Raw genomic sequence first — 14,249 nt, 5'->3', positions numbered from 1 at the left:
GCTGTTCTCAAACGAGCCATCTAACGTAAGGAGCTGAACTACAGAGGTCTCGGCGCATCGTCTCGCCGCGCCACGTCATAAATGGGGAACACATTTTCTGCATCAGGTATGGAATACAGGATAAAGATGCCGTTAAGAATCAGTGGTCGACTATATTTTTTACTGTAAAATATTTCAGTTGAGACGGATTTGCTCGATGTTGGACTTACAATCTGTGACGTTGATTGTTCTCGAATAGTATGCGTTCCTGACGTGGCCATAAGTATCCCAGAAAGCGGGGGTAACGTCAAGATCATACTTCACAGGATCATTTCTGTAGTATGTCTTCAACTCTCTCTAGTTCAATACTGGAGTAGACGCAACCACGATGATGAGTGGTAGCACTTTCCCTGAGCGTGAGGCATGCGGAATGGGATTCGTAGGATCTCAACTGCAATCGATGATCGTTCACCACGCCTTCCGGGGCGTGGGAAGGGAATAGTGCTTTCCGAGTGGTTTTTTTATGTAATGAATCATAGGTGTTGGTTTCATAGACTACTGTTTAGGTATGGATACGATAATGTATGTAGTGCGCGTACTTCTCGTTGGTGTCTCAGGCTCATTGCATCGAAATGTAGCGTTTCGCGTTAGAGGCCGAACTACATATCAAGAATTTAGTTTGTCATCGGCATGATACAGTTCTTTCAATTCGGGAGTCATTAAACGATGACTACTGTAGTGTCAGACGTGTTGCGCACAGTGTCATTTCATCGTCGAAGTGAACGGAGAGAGACATCAACATTTTAGCAGCTCGAATTCCAGCGATCTTCACTTCTAGACGAGAAGCGAAGAAAATTTGGGTGCGCTGTTCTTAAGACTGAGGATACGAACAGCACTGGCACAAAGACGAAAGCTGACCCATCTTATTTACTTATACGAAAGTGGAAATTACAATTACAAATAGAATTTTTTCCGTTTGTAAGACATCTGTGATGTAATAGACAAATTGGTTTTCAGGTAGAAATAATGTTAATGTTAAAAATTCGTCTGTAATCGTCGAAGTATTATTAAATATGTATAATTTCTTATGATTACGTGCATGGAGAACGTATGTTTCTAAACATCGCAGTGACACACTCGATTTGTCGAACAGTATCTATACTAGGGACCACAGAGATCATTTGGTACGGAAACTTCCTAGAAGAATGTGTAATTTGTAGAATTCCCATTTTCCTGCCATTACAAGATTTATAAAATTCGTGCTCTTCCAGCAGTGTATATGACTGGTTTGCAAAATTAGGTTGCCCTGAATTAATCAAAAATGCATGTCTACGAGGGTTATGTTATACGTCCGCGGAATGGTGCAGTCAGTTTGACGCCTATGTTTTGGGTACCACAGGCTATCAGAATTCAGATGTATGCTTAGGGCTTACCTTCTGACAGCTGCTATTGCTCCGTGCTAATGACGCATTTCACGGTTTTCTTGAAGATTTTGCTGATGGGACGGATACATTCATGTTCTTCGCCAGTCGTCTCATCTGAAACTAATGCTTAGCAACGACATGGGTCGCTGCAGAGACTCCTTTATTGTTGATAGCTGCTTCACATTGCTGTATGTTGTTTACTCTAAGAGGATAAATTATCATCGCACAATTAAGCAAACTATCCAGCGATAATAGCAGAGGCTGGGACGACCGGGGCAGATGCACCCGAGGATAATGTGCATCTGGAGTTTGGAAATACTCAGAAGAAATTAAAATGGGAAGAAAACGTGGATAATTTTGTTGTAGGAGACAGAAGTGACGCTCTAGTGCACTGCAAGTTATGTGGTTGTCGCGCGTAATTTTGTAAAGCTGTCAAAGTGCTTCCACGCCAGCCGCCAGAGGCGCTGCATACCATTATGACGTTTGTGCGCTTACTTCATTCCGTTATTAATTAGTTGCGGAGTTACATTTGATTATTGAATGTTCTAGTTGTCGGTTCTGTCCTGCTTTCATGTAAAATGCCTCGATATAGTATTCTTCGTTAACCCCTTAACTTAAAGGTTGTCTTCAAATTATATTCCAAAAAAATGTTTTTTATTAATGAAACACATCCTACAATTAATGACATTACATATAGACGTACCATATAGGTATACCTTTTAAAGTCCAAAGCAGTGAGGTACAAAATTTTGAAGATCACCAACAATAAAATCCCTAATATACCCGTGTTCTGGACGTTGACTAAACTGTACTTGATGTCATTTTTTAGTTTCTGTGTAGCTGTGAAGTCCGTAGTCCGTTTGAAATAGCTTGATAGTAGACGTCTGTCACCTGAGCTACGGTGTCGCCGCCGGCTACCGCTCGGTTATAGGTAAATGCGAACACGCCAATTCACTTCACAAATGCTGTTGGGGTGTAGCGCGGAGCAATGTTGGGGAGATATGTCGGAAATAAAGACTCTGTCGACGGCTAATTTTAAATGACCGACGACTGAACTGCGGTAGACGACGCGTTTTGTAGCGTTGAATTTAAACTCGTGTCCTAAGCTAACCACAACCTCGTGACGTGCAATTTATCCGAGAAAGCGGTCAACAACATGCAGCAGAACTAACGTCACGATCGCCTTGTTCCCAGCGGTTAAAGCTAACCTCCACAAGCAAGCTCAAGACAGAATAATAACTTCAGTTGCAGCGATAAAAGCGAATTGTAATTTCTTGCCATCATTCACTGCAGTAGCAAGCGGCGCAGGTGACGTCAGAATGAACCCAACCAGCGCTCAGTAGCCTGCATTTGCCATAATGTATTGTGTTGTAATTGCGCTTACGAATGAAAACAACGTTGTTTACGGCAGTGTGAATTTTTACTAGTGTTGCAATTGAGTTCAGAGTTACGCCGTAATTACTAGTGTATTTAGCGATTTTGAGAGTAAGTTTTTAATTGAAAAATAATAGTTTGCTGCACGATCGTCAATTGTGGTAATCACAGCAGGCAACGAAGTGAGTTAATAAATAGGTTTCACATATTTCCTAAAAACTATGAAGCCTAACGAAAATGAATAAGTGCTTGTTAATGTACATATTTGTTTTCAGTTGAAAATGCTTGTGTCTGCTCAATACGTTTTACTGATTCGCATTATGAAAGGGATTTGAAAAGTGAACTATTGAATATTCCTTCGAAATGCAAGCTGTAAACTGATGATGTTCCAACTGTAAATCTACCATCTGGTGCTGTTTAGGTCATATTAATGAGCGTAATAATGAGAGATATATTTGTGCACGGAAAAGGAAGCTACCAAAAGAAGTACAAGATATGTTACAAGCAAATTTATTACCAGCTAATGAAGAAATTACTACTAGATAAATAAAAATTACTACTACTACTAGATAAATAAAAATTAACATAGCTGTAAATGTGACAATGCCTGATTACGCCAATAATTAGAAATTATAGAAATAGAAATAAGAGCTTTGCTAAAAGAATGTGGACTTACAGGATCGTCTCGCTCATAGCTCAGAGTTACTGAAATTAAAACAACGTTCGAAAAGTGGTTCAGGGCTCTTTTTCTCACTGTCAACAACAACTGGTTATGAAAGAACGGTGTACTAACAGGTCATCGGAAGATATTGAAAGGCTGCGACTCTAATCGTGTGATTGCGACTTTACGTTTCTTACCTGATAAACGTTATCTTTTCTCGGAGGCGCATTGAAGTATCCTCTTCCTAGTGCAGTCACTATTAAAAATAAGGCTCAGGTAATTTAGATTTCCACTATGTTTCATGGATTTGAAGTCTCAGTGTTTTTGAAGAGTCAGTCAAAGCTACAAACAAAATTTGAAACAGACGTAGTTCGGAAGCTTTACAGTAGCATTTCACCGACCACAGAAAAAAAGCCTAACTAATATAAAGCCTAATAATAATACACTAAAACCTTGAAAATCTCGATTACACTTACACCTGCGTATGAGTTAAAAATTAATGTGCTGTTTGGTCACAAGCTTCAATGCAGCGCGATGTGGCGGGAAAGTTTCACCGCGACGTCACGACTCAATAGTCCGCCTGCACGTCCCCCTAGCGCAATTCTACACATATCACAAAGAGTTTTGCATCACCCCGGTTCGCAACACTCCTGAAGGTAGACATTGGCTGTGGATATTGTATCACAGACACAGCCCCTTTGACTGTTCAGAGATGTCACTAAACCTATCCAAGAATGTAAACAGACATGCATTAGCAGCGCCTATTAGACGGAGAGGGTCCGACAGCCGATCAGTTCCAGTCATTCCACCAGGAAGGAGGTACCCGGCTAGTGTTGTCTGTGGTTCAGCCATGCCTAGACTGCCAATACTGCGGTTGGATCATATCCACATTGTTACTTTGTGCCAGGAAGGGCTCTCAACAAGGGAAGTGTCCAGGCGTCTCAGAGTGAACCATAGCGATGTTGTTCGGACATGGAGGAGATACAGGGGGACAGGAACTGTGTATGACACGCCTCGCTCAGGCCGCCCAAGAGCTATTACAGCAGTGGATGACCGCTACGTACGGATTATGGCTCGGAGGAACCCTGACAGCAACGCCACCATATTGAATAATGCTTTTTTTTTCAGCTAGCGGACGTCGTGTTACGACTAAAACTGTGCGCAATAGGTTGCATGATGCTTAACTTCACTCCCAACTCTATGCAGTGCGGTACAGATGAGCCTAACAACATGCCGAATGGACCGCTCAGGATTGGCATCACGTTCTATTCACCGATGAGTGTCGCATATGCCTTCAACCAGAGAATCGTCGGAGACGTGTGTGGAGGCGAACCGGTCAGGCTGAACGCCTTAGACACACTGTCCATCGAGTGCAAGAAGGCGGAGGTTCCCTGCTGTTTTGAGGTGGAATTATGTGGGGCCGACGTACGCCGCTGGTGGTCATGGAAGGCGCCGTTGCGATACGTGAATGCCATCCTCCGACCAATAGTGCAACAATATTGGCGAGACATTCGTCTTCATGGATGACAAATCGTGCACATCTTGTGAATGACTTCGTTCAGGGTAACGACATTGCTCGACTAAAGTGGCCAGCATGTTCGCCAAACATGAAGCCTATCGAACACGTATGGGATAGATTGAAAAGGGCTGTTTATGGATGACGTGATCCACCTGCCACTCCGAGGGATCTACGCCGCATAGCTGTTGAGCAGTGGGACAATCTGGGCCAACAGTGCCTTCATGAACTTGTGGAAATTATGCCACGATGAATACAGACATGCATCAGTGCAAGAGGACGTGCTACGGGGTATTAGAGGTACCGGTGTGTACAGCAATCTGGACCTTTGAAGGTCTCGCTGTTTGGCGGTACAACATGCAATGTGTGCTTTTCATGAGCAGTAAAAAGTGCGGAAATGGTGTTTATGTTGATCTCTATTATAATTTTTTGTACAGGTACCAGAACTCTCGGTAGTGAGGTAATGCAAAACTTTTTTGTATGTGTGTTTAAAGTTGCAGTGGCAAGAAAAGCGTTTCTGAAGAAGAGAAATTTGTTAATATCGAATATAGATTTAAAGGTTAGAAAGTGTTTTCTGAATATGTATTTGTCTAGGGTGTAGTCATGTATTTGGAAGTGTAACAGATGTTGCAAGGCTGTGAATGAGTGTCGTATAGAATAGTTTGACAAAAACTCAAGTCACAAGTAGAATTTAATCTCTATAGATGGCGAAGAGGCTAACAGCTGGGCTGTACCGAGGGTGTTGGGAGATTGGCACCCACCAAGGCAGCAAAAATTGACCGAAAAGAAAAAACAACAAAGCAAAACTGTGTAAGAACCAACTGGGAGTAGTACGTAAATTCTCCTAACCATATCTCTGCCAACGAAAAGGCCTTTCCCGAGCACCTGACTGTAAACTCCCGCTGTTGCGTTTTCGCCCAAGTAGCATCGCTTCTTTAACTGACTTCCTCCGAACAGACGTCTGTCGCTTATAGACCGCTTATACGGTAACAGTGCGCTTGGTTCACTCAGCTGCGCCATACCACTGTCTAATACATACAGTCGCGACACTCTCGCTGATTTTTGTTGTACACCGCGACAACAGCGCTCCAAGCGGTGGAGAAGCTAGGCTGCTGAATACGGCATTCAGTAAATGTAATCAGTATCGTTTATATTCATTTTTAACATGGTTTTTACGAAAGGCAACGTATGTAGCGCAATCAATTGCAGTAATAATAGGAAGAAGACACCACATGTGTCATTCTTCAGGTTTCCTAAGGACCCTGAGAGGTATGAAACATCACATTAGAGCGCTCTTTATTTACGATTTTTTTCTAAACTGTATTGAATTACTGAATTTTTCTTTTTTAGGAGCAAGAAATGGTTAGTAAATAGTAGAAGACAGGACCTGCTGCAAAAAGATGTCCTTTATTTGCACAATAACGTTAAGTTTTGTGTGTTACACTTCGAGTCAAACCAGTTCATGAGCGCGGAAAAGAAGACATTGGTATGGGATGCAGTTCCTACGTTATTTGACGTGCCGAATAAGCCACAAATAGTGACGATGAAGAAAAAATTGTCATACAAACGTGAAAGTGTTACTGTAAAAACAATAAAACTGTCTCCTGACACAGAAGAAACAGCTACCACAAGTGTTCCAACACGAGAGACATATATAAAATCACTAACAACGGAATCTGCAACACAGACATCTTTTGAAGATGAAATGCTTAGATTACGTGAAATTATTCGCGTGTTGTAAAATCGTGTGAAATGTAAAAATGTGCAAATCATTAGACTTCGTACAAAATTACTATGTGACAAGGAAAGTGCCCATCGTAAGAATAAACTGCAACCACGTCACAGGACACAAGTACAAAAGGACAAGCTCATTTTAAAAAGTATCGGTTCCAAGTACTTGAAAAAAGATGCTCTCGATTTATTGATAAGCCAAATTAGTATACCATTGAATGGAAAACGTGGCGCGAGATGGAAAGATGAAACTAAATTATGTGCACTTAATTTGTTGTATTATAGTACTCAGGCATACAGTTTTTTATCACACTGTTTTAGCCTTTCATCAGTATGTACTCTACAAAGGTATGTACAATTAAATTGTATATACAATTAAATTGTGAGATAAATAATAACATATTACATCTTTTAAAGCAGAAAGTGCAGCAGTTACCAGAAACTGATATAATTGTTAATTTGTCTATGGATGAGATGTCACTAATGGAAAATTTGATATATGACAGCCCTAGGGATCATGTTTTTGGATTCGAAGACATGGGTTTCATATGTACATCTGTGCTGTGGTTGCCAATACTGCATTAGTTATAATGATTAACGGTATCTTGTCAAATTTTAAACAGCCATTAGAGTATTATTTCTCCAAAGGACCAGTAGGAGCCACCCATCTGACATGCATATTTTTTGAAGTTGTCAAAATACTCACCGAGATTGGTTTGGTTGTAAAAACATGTGTGACTGACCAAGGCTCTAATTTTGTGGAGTGGAGGCACAGTCTGGGTATCACACCAGTTAATCCATGCTTAGTACACAAAGGGAGTAAGATCTACTTTTTTTATAACACCCCACACTTGATAAAAAGCATACATAATAATTTATTCAGGTATAGCATTATCCACACAACAGATGAAGGATGGAGTGGCACTGCTTCATGGAAGGACATGTGTCAGTTGTACTCAGGTTGGCCTCCAAGCTCACTAAAAGAGCTGTCCAACTGCCAGTTTTTCAAAAATGAAGGTAAGCACTGCAGTTCGTGTGTTGAGTCACACAGTAGCAGCAGGCATTGAGATACTTGTTACTTGTGGCACCATATCATCATCCGCTACTGCAGATTTTTTCCAAAAAGTAAACGATATTTTTGACATATGTAATGCACATAGTGTTAAAGGGCCTGTATCCTTAAGGAACTGCATTATAAGTGCCTCAAGACATTTGGAAATATTAAAGACACTGAAGCCATGGATACAGTCATGGAAATTTGTAGATGTTGATGGGAAAGATTTTTCATCTAGGATTAAGTGTGTTAAAGGACTTCTGGGTAACATAAGCGCTTTGAACATGTTTGTTGATAATGTTTTGGATGGAACCAAGCTATATTTATTAACACCCAAAATTAATCAAGATCCACTGGAAAACGTTTTCTCAGTGATAAGGCATAAAGGTGGTTTTTGTAGCAACCCATCACCACAACAGTTTTGTGCTGCATTCAATAATTGTGCTTTAAGCAAATTAATGAACACACACAGTGTAGCTACCTTCAATTGTGAGGGGATCACCTGGGGTCAGACAATAGTGCATATGAAAGCAGCGCCAAAATTAGTTGTTTCACCACTGTTGGACATCAGTGACACGAGTTCAGTGATCAGACATACAAATGTGGAAGTCCAAACAGACCTCAGAGAGGCAAACAGCATGAGATATGTGTATTAAAGAAACTGCTTACAATTCATGACTGTTATAAATGTAGGACAGTACTTGTAGATGGCAGCCAAGACTTAGATGCAAATGACAAAGTTTATTGTCATTTTAAAAGTTATGAAGGCAACTTTGGAAGCTTATTTATTTGTACAGAAGATGTCAAACAATTTTTAACTCATTGTGAGACTAAGATGACTTCTACTTTTGATTAATATGCTCACATAAGTAATTGCGGTGCTTTCTTTGTGAACAATTTTCCACCTGGGTGCTGTGCTGAAACCAAGCTGCTGTTAATAAGACTGTTTGTGAAAGTGAGGCTCGTTTACATTATTAAATTCAGAAATCAAGATTTAATCTATAGGAGCAAGAGAAGAAATAAAAAAGTGATGAAGCAGGCTCATTTGGCTTGCTAAAGTGTTAGGACTGAGTCATTCATTTAATTTTATTTTCGTTAAATGTATCAATAGGATATAATAAAGTTTTAAAACAGTCATGCTTTTTATTGAGAGAACCTGATACCACAAAGAATAAGATGGAAATTGTATTTTTGGAAGCAGGCTTCCTGCAAAGCAGAATGTAATAAAAAGTAATGTGTCGCTTCATTTTTACACAAGGAAGAGCATCTATATACTTCATATATGGAATATACAGTGTGTATTCTCTTACTTTCAGTGGAATAAGTGCGATTATATGCTACTTCTTAATTATTTCCTCAAGAATATGTTGCAGCTTACGTCACTTCATTCATTAGTTTGTGCTCTGTTTACGTATATTTCACGATCATTTATGTCTCTCACTGTTCTCCTAACACTTGTGACGCAAAAATATACTATTTTGTAAATTACGCACAAAACTAATTAAAAACAAACATTATTTTTACGTCGCATCTGCCGTCAGAGGAAGGCAAGCTTTCTGGCCGCTAGGGGCGCTAGTGTCACTTGAACTGTCATATGGTAACAACTTTCACAGCAGTGAGTGTCGCGACTGTATATATTAGACTGTGTCCATACACAGTTCACTCATGTTTAACAAACGAGTTTGCTGCTGCTTCGCTGTGGCATTGTAGAATCTCAAAGGCTGCCGAGCAGGTGCTGAAACAATATGCTCCTTCACAGAAGGTTCCAGATTTCTGCCGATTAAGGACTGAAGCGAGGCACGGGAATGGAAACAAGCAAAAAATGGAGGCGATAAGTAATTAACTTGCGCACCTTCTTACGCTGCACCAGAGTCGGTTGGTACGATCTCATGAGAGACTGCGATATAAAGCCACGTCCACACTAGGGATAGGCAGATTTTTTAAAGTATCGATATATATCATTCGACGTTTACAGGGTGGACATTATTAAATGACAAACGGATTCCTGATTGGAAATAGAGGGTCTGACGAGTGAAAGTTCTGCAACCAGGTGCCATGTGTGCTGCAGGCTGTGTGATTGACGCAACGTACTGTAAGTAGGGTTGCCAACTGTCCGGTGGTTGTAGGATGGCCCAACCCAACGTCAAAACTCCTGTTTTCGGGCTCCCTTAAATTGGGCTAATTTCATATTTACTAATTTCAGTTTTAATTTTTTTACAGAAACCAGATAATGAAGTGGAGCCAGTTAAACTTTTAATTTAATTATTATTTGTTTTAAGTATTTTGTATCAGTTTGTGTCACAAGTTGGAAGCATTCTGAATTTGACACAACGAATTCCAACGTATTTTAATATAAGTCTGCATGTTCATTTGTTCGACAAGCCATGTCAAAGGGTTCAAAAAAGGCTTTGTATTTTTGTTACAGTGCACAGAAAGACGTCTTGCCATTCATCAAGGACTTACTAGACCCAAACATTTCAAACAAATGGCTGACATTTTTTAAGAGATGCAAAGCACATAATTTGCTGAGAGTTGTTCAACAGGTACTAGCAGTGTCACCGTCCAGCTGAACATCTGGAGCAGTGAAAGAAACAGACTGAGAGTGAAAATGCTGAATGCTGAACTGTTTGTGAATGTGCTGAATTTGCTAAATTTGTTAAATCTGACAACGAGAAAGAACTTGTTAAAGCCGTGAACTCAGAAAAGAAGTATAACTTCAAAATATAACTAGTAAAGAAACTAGAGGCTCACAGAAATGGGTGATTTCACAGTATTAACAGTGAGTATTGTTTTAAATAAATACACGCTTCCTGTTGTAGCAGCTATAATGTATCTATTGTGTAATATGTTGTGAATAATAACAACTCATTTCTGAGTTGTCCGGATTTGGCTCCAGTTAAAGTTGGCAACCATAACTGTAACCAGATGATTAGTCCAATATTCATGTCAAGAAAAGCCGAGATGCTGTTTGTGTATGGCCAGTCACACGGAAACGGTCAAGAGGCAGAACCTGGTCCTCCAGATCAGGTGTACTCACCTCTCTGCACTTTCATCTTTTTGAGAGAACCCGTGATCACACAAATTCTCAAAAAGTGCGTGAAACGTTATGTGATATGGTACTTTGCCTATAGTCCATTTCCATCTGCTCTCGTTCTCCGTTTTTCCCAACGTGAGTACCGAACCACCATTCTGCTGCATTAATCAAACAGCCTGCGACACACAAGGAATACATGTCACATGGTTGAAGGAACTTTTCATTCGTCAGCACTTTGGCAATGATGCATTTCTGGACACATGTTCATAGGACCCTTTTTCCTCCATTTCCAGTCCCTGCACTGGTCCCTGCAGTTCGTGGGTTTTATTAACGTTTGCCCTGTATAAGTGGTATCGATATTATCGAATCAGAAATATCGATATTTCGATATAGTGGTCAATATTTACAGGAATTAAAACAAACAAAATTGGTCGAAATCACAGAGATGATTAATAAACATTTAAAAATTGGCAGATACTTTATTATATCTGACATTAACCAATAAAAGACACACAGTGTACTATAAAATCACTTATTTAAAAGAAACTGTTTAATGAAATCAATAATCATGACCGATAGAGGTTAATAGAACTTGCTGTGCAATATGCTGCCCTGCAGACACAGTTATTTTGGAAACTCACATCAACTTGAAGTCAGTTTTTTTTTCCTTTATTGTATTTCAATGCACCATATGAGGCAGCACCATAGGCGTCGCTCTTCAGGCGAGAGACAGTCATTAAGTACAGAACATGGAGACACTTAAGAAAACAACAGAAAGGATGAAATAGACATATAAAAGGGGAAATATAATGGAAGATAGTGGAAAAAAGAGGTGGTGACTCTAAAATGGTGATAAAAAACTAAAAACCTATGCAAAAAACTACACTTGCGATGGATGGTGTAGCACATAACAATCACTGACAATAACACTATTTACAAGATCGGCACACAATTAAAATCGCAGCTCGATGTCATGGGACAACAGCACCAAACACAACACTGATGTAGCACACTAATGATGATGAGCAAACTGAAAGGATCTGCCAGCGGGATGGAGACAAGGGAAGAAAGGAGGGAGGGGTGGGGGCGCGCCAAAGGGGGCTGGGGAGGGAAACAGTCCGCTCTGGAAGAAGGAGGGGAGAGGAAAAGGGGGCCCTGGGCGGGGGGGGGGGGGGGACAAGGCCAGGCTACAGTTGGTAGGAAGGGTAGATGGCTGTGGAGAGGAAGAAGGAAACCAGGGAGTGGGGAGGATCAAGCTGGTGAACAGTGTAAAGGATGCAGAGATGTTGGAGGAGGTGCGGCAAGGGGATGAGGTCATACAGGATTCGTGTTGGGGAAGGAAGGCAGATACAGAAGGCAAGGTTGAGCACGCAGTGTTGTAGGATTTGGATGGTGTTATAAAAGTGGGGGGGGGGCAGAGATCCAGGCAAGGCTGGCATAGGAGAGGATAAGGCAGATAAGGGAGTTGTAGGTGTGGAGGATGGTGGAAGGATGCAATCCCCATAGCCAGCCAGACAGGAGTTTCAGGAAGTGGGAATGGGGTTTCTGCCGGATGATCAGGAGGTGAGGGGTCTAGATGAGGTGACAGTCAAGGGTGAGGCCAAGATATCTCAGGGTGGGGGTGAGCTGGATGGGACGACCATAAATGGTGAGGTAGAAATCATGGAGACGGAAGGAGCGGGTGGTGCGGCCTATGATAATTGCCTGGGTTTTGGAGGGGTTGATACGAAGGAACTACTGGTTACACCAAGTGGTGAACTGGTCAAGGTGGGTTTGGAGGGTGCATTGGGACCTTTGAAGGGGAGGATAGAGAGCCAGGAAGGCGGTGTCATCAGCATATTGGAGGAGGTGGACAGGTGGCTTGGGCATTTCTGTGGTGTATGGGAGATAGAGGAGCGGGGAGAGGACAGAGCCCTGAGGGATGCCAGCAGTGGGATAAAATATATGGGACTTGGTGTCATGGAGGGTGACAAAGGAAGGGTGGTGTGAGAGGAATGAAGGGACCAGACAGACAAAATTGATAGGCAGGATGTAGGTCTGGAGTTTAAAGAGGAGACCGGGATGCCACATGTGGTCGTAGGCATTTTGGAGATCAAGGGAAACAAAAATGGCGGAGCGATGGGAGTTACGTTGGAGGGAAAGAAGGTGGATGAGGTTAAGGAGCTGGTCTTCGGAGGAGAAGGAGGGTCAGAAGTCACACTGGGTACGGGGGAGGAGGTGGTGTTGATTGAGGTGGCGATGGATACGAAGAGAGAGGATGGATTCGAAGACTTTACTGAAGATGGAAGTGAGTCAGATGGGACGATAGGAAGAGGCGACAGAAGGAGGGGTGGTTGTTGGGTTTGAGGAATAAGAGGACGCAGGAGGTCGGGGCAGAAGCCGGTAGAGAGGGTGACGTATGAATTGTCAAGGACAGTCAGGAAGGAGAAGGGGCGTTCTCTAAGGTGGCGGTAGGTGACACAGTCGTGACAAGGGGTCATGTTGCGTTTTGACCGGAGGATAAGTTTAATGTCCTGTGCTGTGGTTGGAGTGGTGATGTCAGAGAGGGGTAACTGCCCCAAGTGCTGGAGAGTGGGAGCAAGAGGAGCAACCGAGGAAAGGTGGGAAGCTAAGTGGTTGACGGGAAGGGGGCAGTCGTTATGGAGAAGGGGTTAATGGGTTGCGGAATGGAACCAGTAAGGCGATGGAAGGCTGACCCATACTTGGAGGAGTTGATAGGGAGGGTGGCGTTGAGTCGTGTACAGGTCTGGTGCCAGTTACAGCGTTTCCTTGCTATAATAAGGTTCCGTATGTGTTGCTGCATTTGCTGGTGGCGTTGGAATGTATCCCTGTCAGGAGTGCGCAGGAAGGAGCAGTAGAGGTGGTGGAATTTGCGGAGAACGAGGACAGCCCGTGGAGGAAGAGTGGGATGGTGGAGGTGGATGGTTTTAATAGGAACATGGGCCTCCATGGCATCAATAATGGCCTTATGAATGAGGGACGAGGCATGGATGACGTCGTCAGGATGGTGATAGGTAAGAGGGTGGCTTTCGACCTGAGTGACAATGGATTCTCAGTAGGCATCCCAGTTGGTGCGACAGTAGTCATGGACTACCTCAGGAGGGGGTGCAGGGTGGGGAGCCGAAGGGGGGTGATGAGCTGATGTTATGGTGAGGATGGGGAAGTGGTCGCTACCTGTGGGGTCAAGGATGTTGATGGCGATATGCCCAAGGAGGTTGGCGGAGGCAGTGAAAACGTCAGGTGTGGTGTCGTATTTGGGACGGGTGTGCTGGGGAAGGGGAACAAGGTCACCCTGGATCGTGAGGAGGAAATGATGCCACCACTGAAGGGTGTCGGGAGCAGCTATGGATGTTGATGTCGGCGGCACTCCCATAAGTGGAGAAGGTGCAGTCAGTGTGGGAGATGAAGTCGTAGGGAAGAGGAACAGAGGAGCGGACATAGATGATGGCACAGCTAATGGTGAGGGTGGGGAAGAA

The 14,249-nt window shown here is 42.5% G+C and overlaps 1 non-coding gene across 1 annotated transcript; it reads left to right on the top strand.

The window, feature by feature from the left end:
- Nucleotides 1–288: 288 nt before the first annotated feature.
- Nucleotides 289–496, top strand: LOC126476538 (small nucleolar RNA U3). The gene has a single exon (XR_007587035.1). It is a non-coding gene; the product is annotated as a small nucleolar RNA U3 (small nucleolar RNA).
- The last annotated feature ends 13,753 nt before the right edge of the window (nucleotides 497–14,249 follow it).

This window comes from Schistocerca serialis, chromosome 4, assembly GCF_023864345.2.
Source record: "Schistocerca serialis cubense isolate TAMUIC-IGC-003099 chromosome 4, iqSchSeri2.2, whole genome shotgun sequence".
Taxonomy (NCBI): Eukaryota; Metazoa; Arthropoda; class Insecta; order Orthoptera; family Acrididae; genus Schistocerca; species Schistocerca serialis.
The sequence above is the reverse complement of the archived record's forward strand: the minus strand, read 5'-3'. Positions and strand labels throughout refer to the sequence as shown.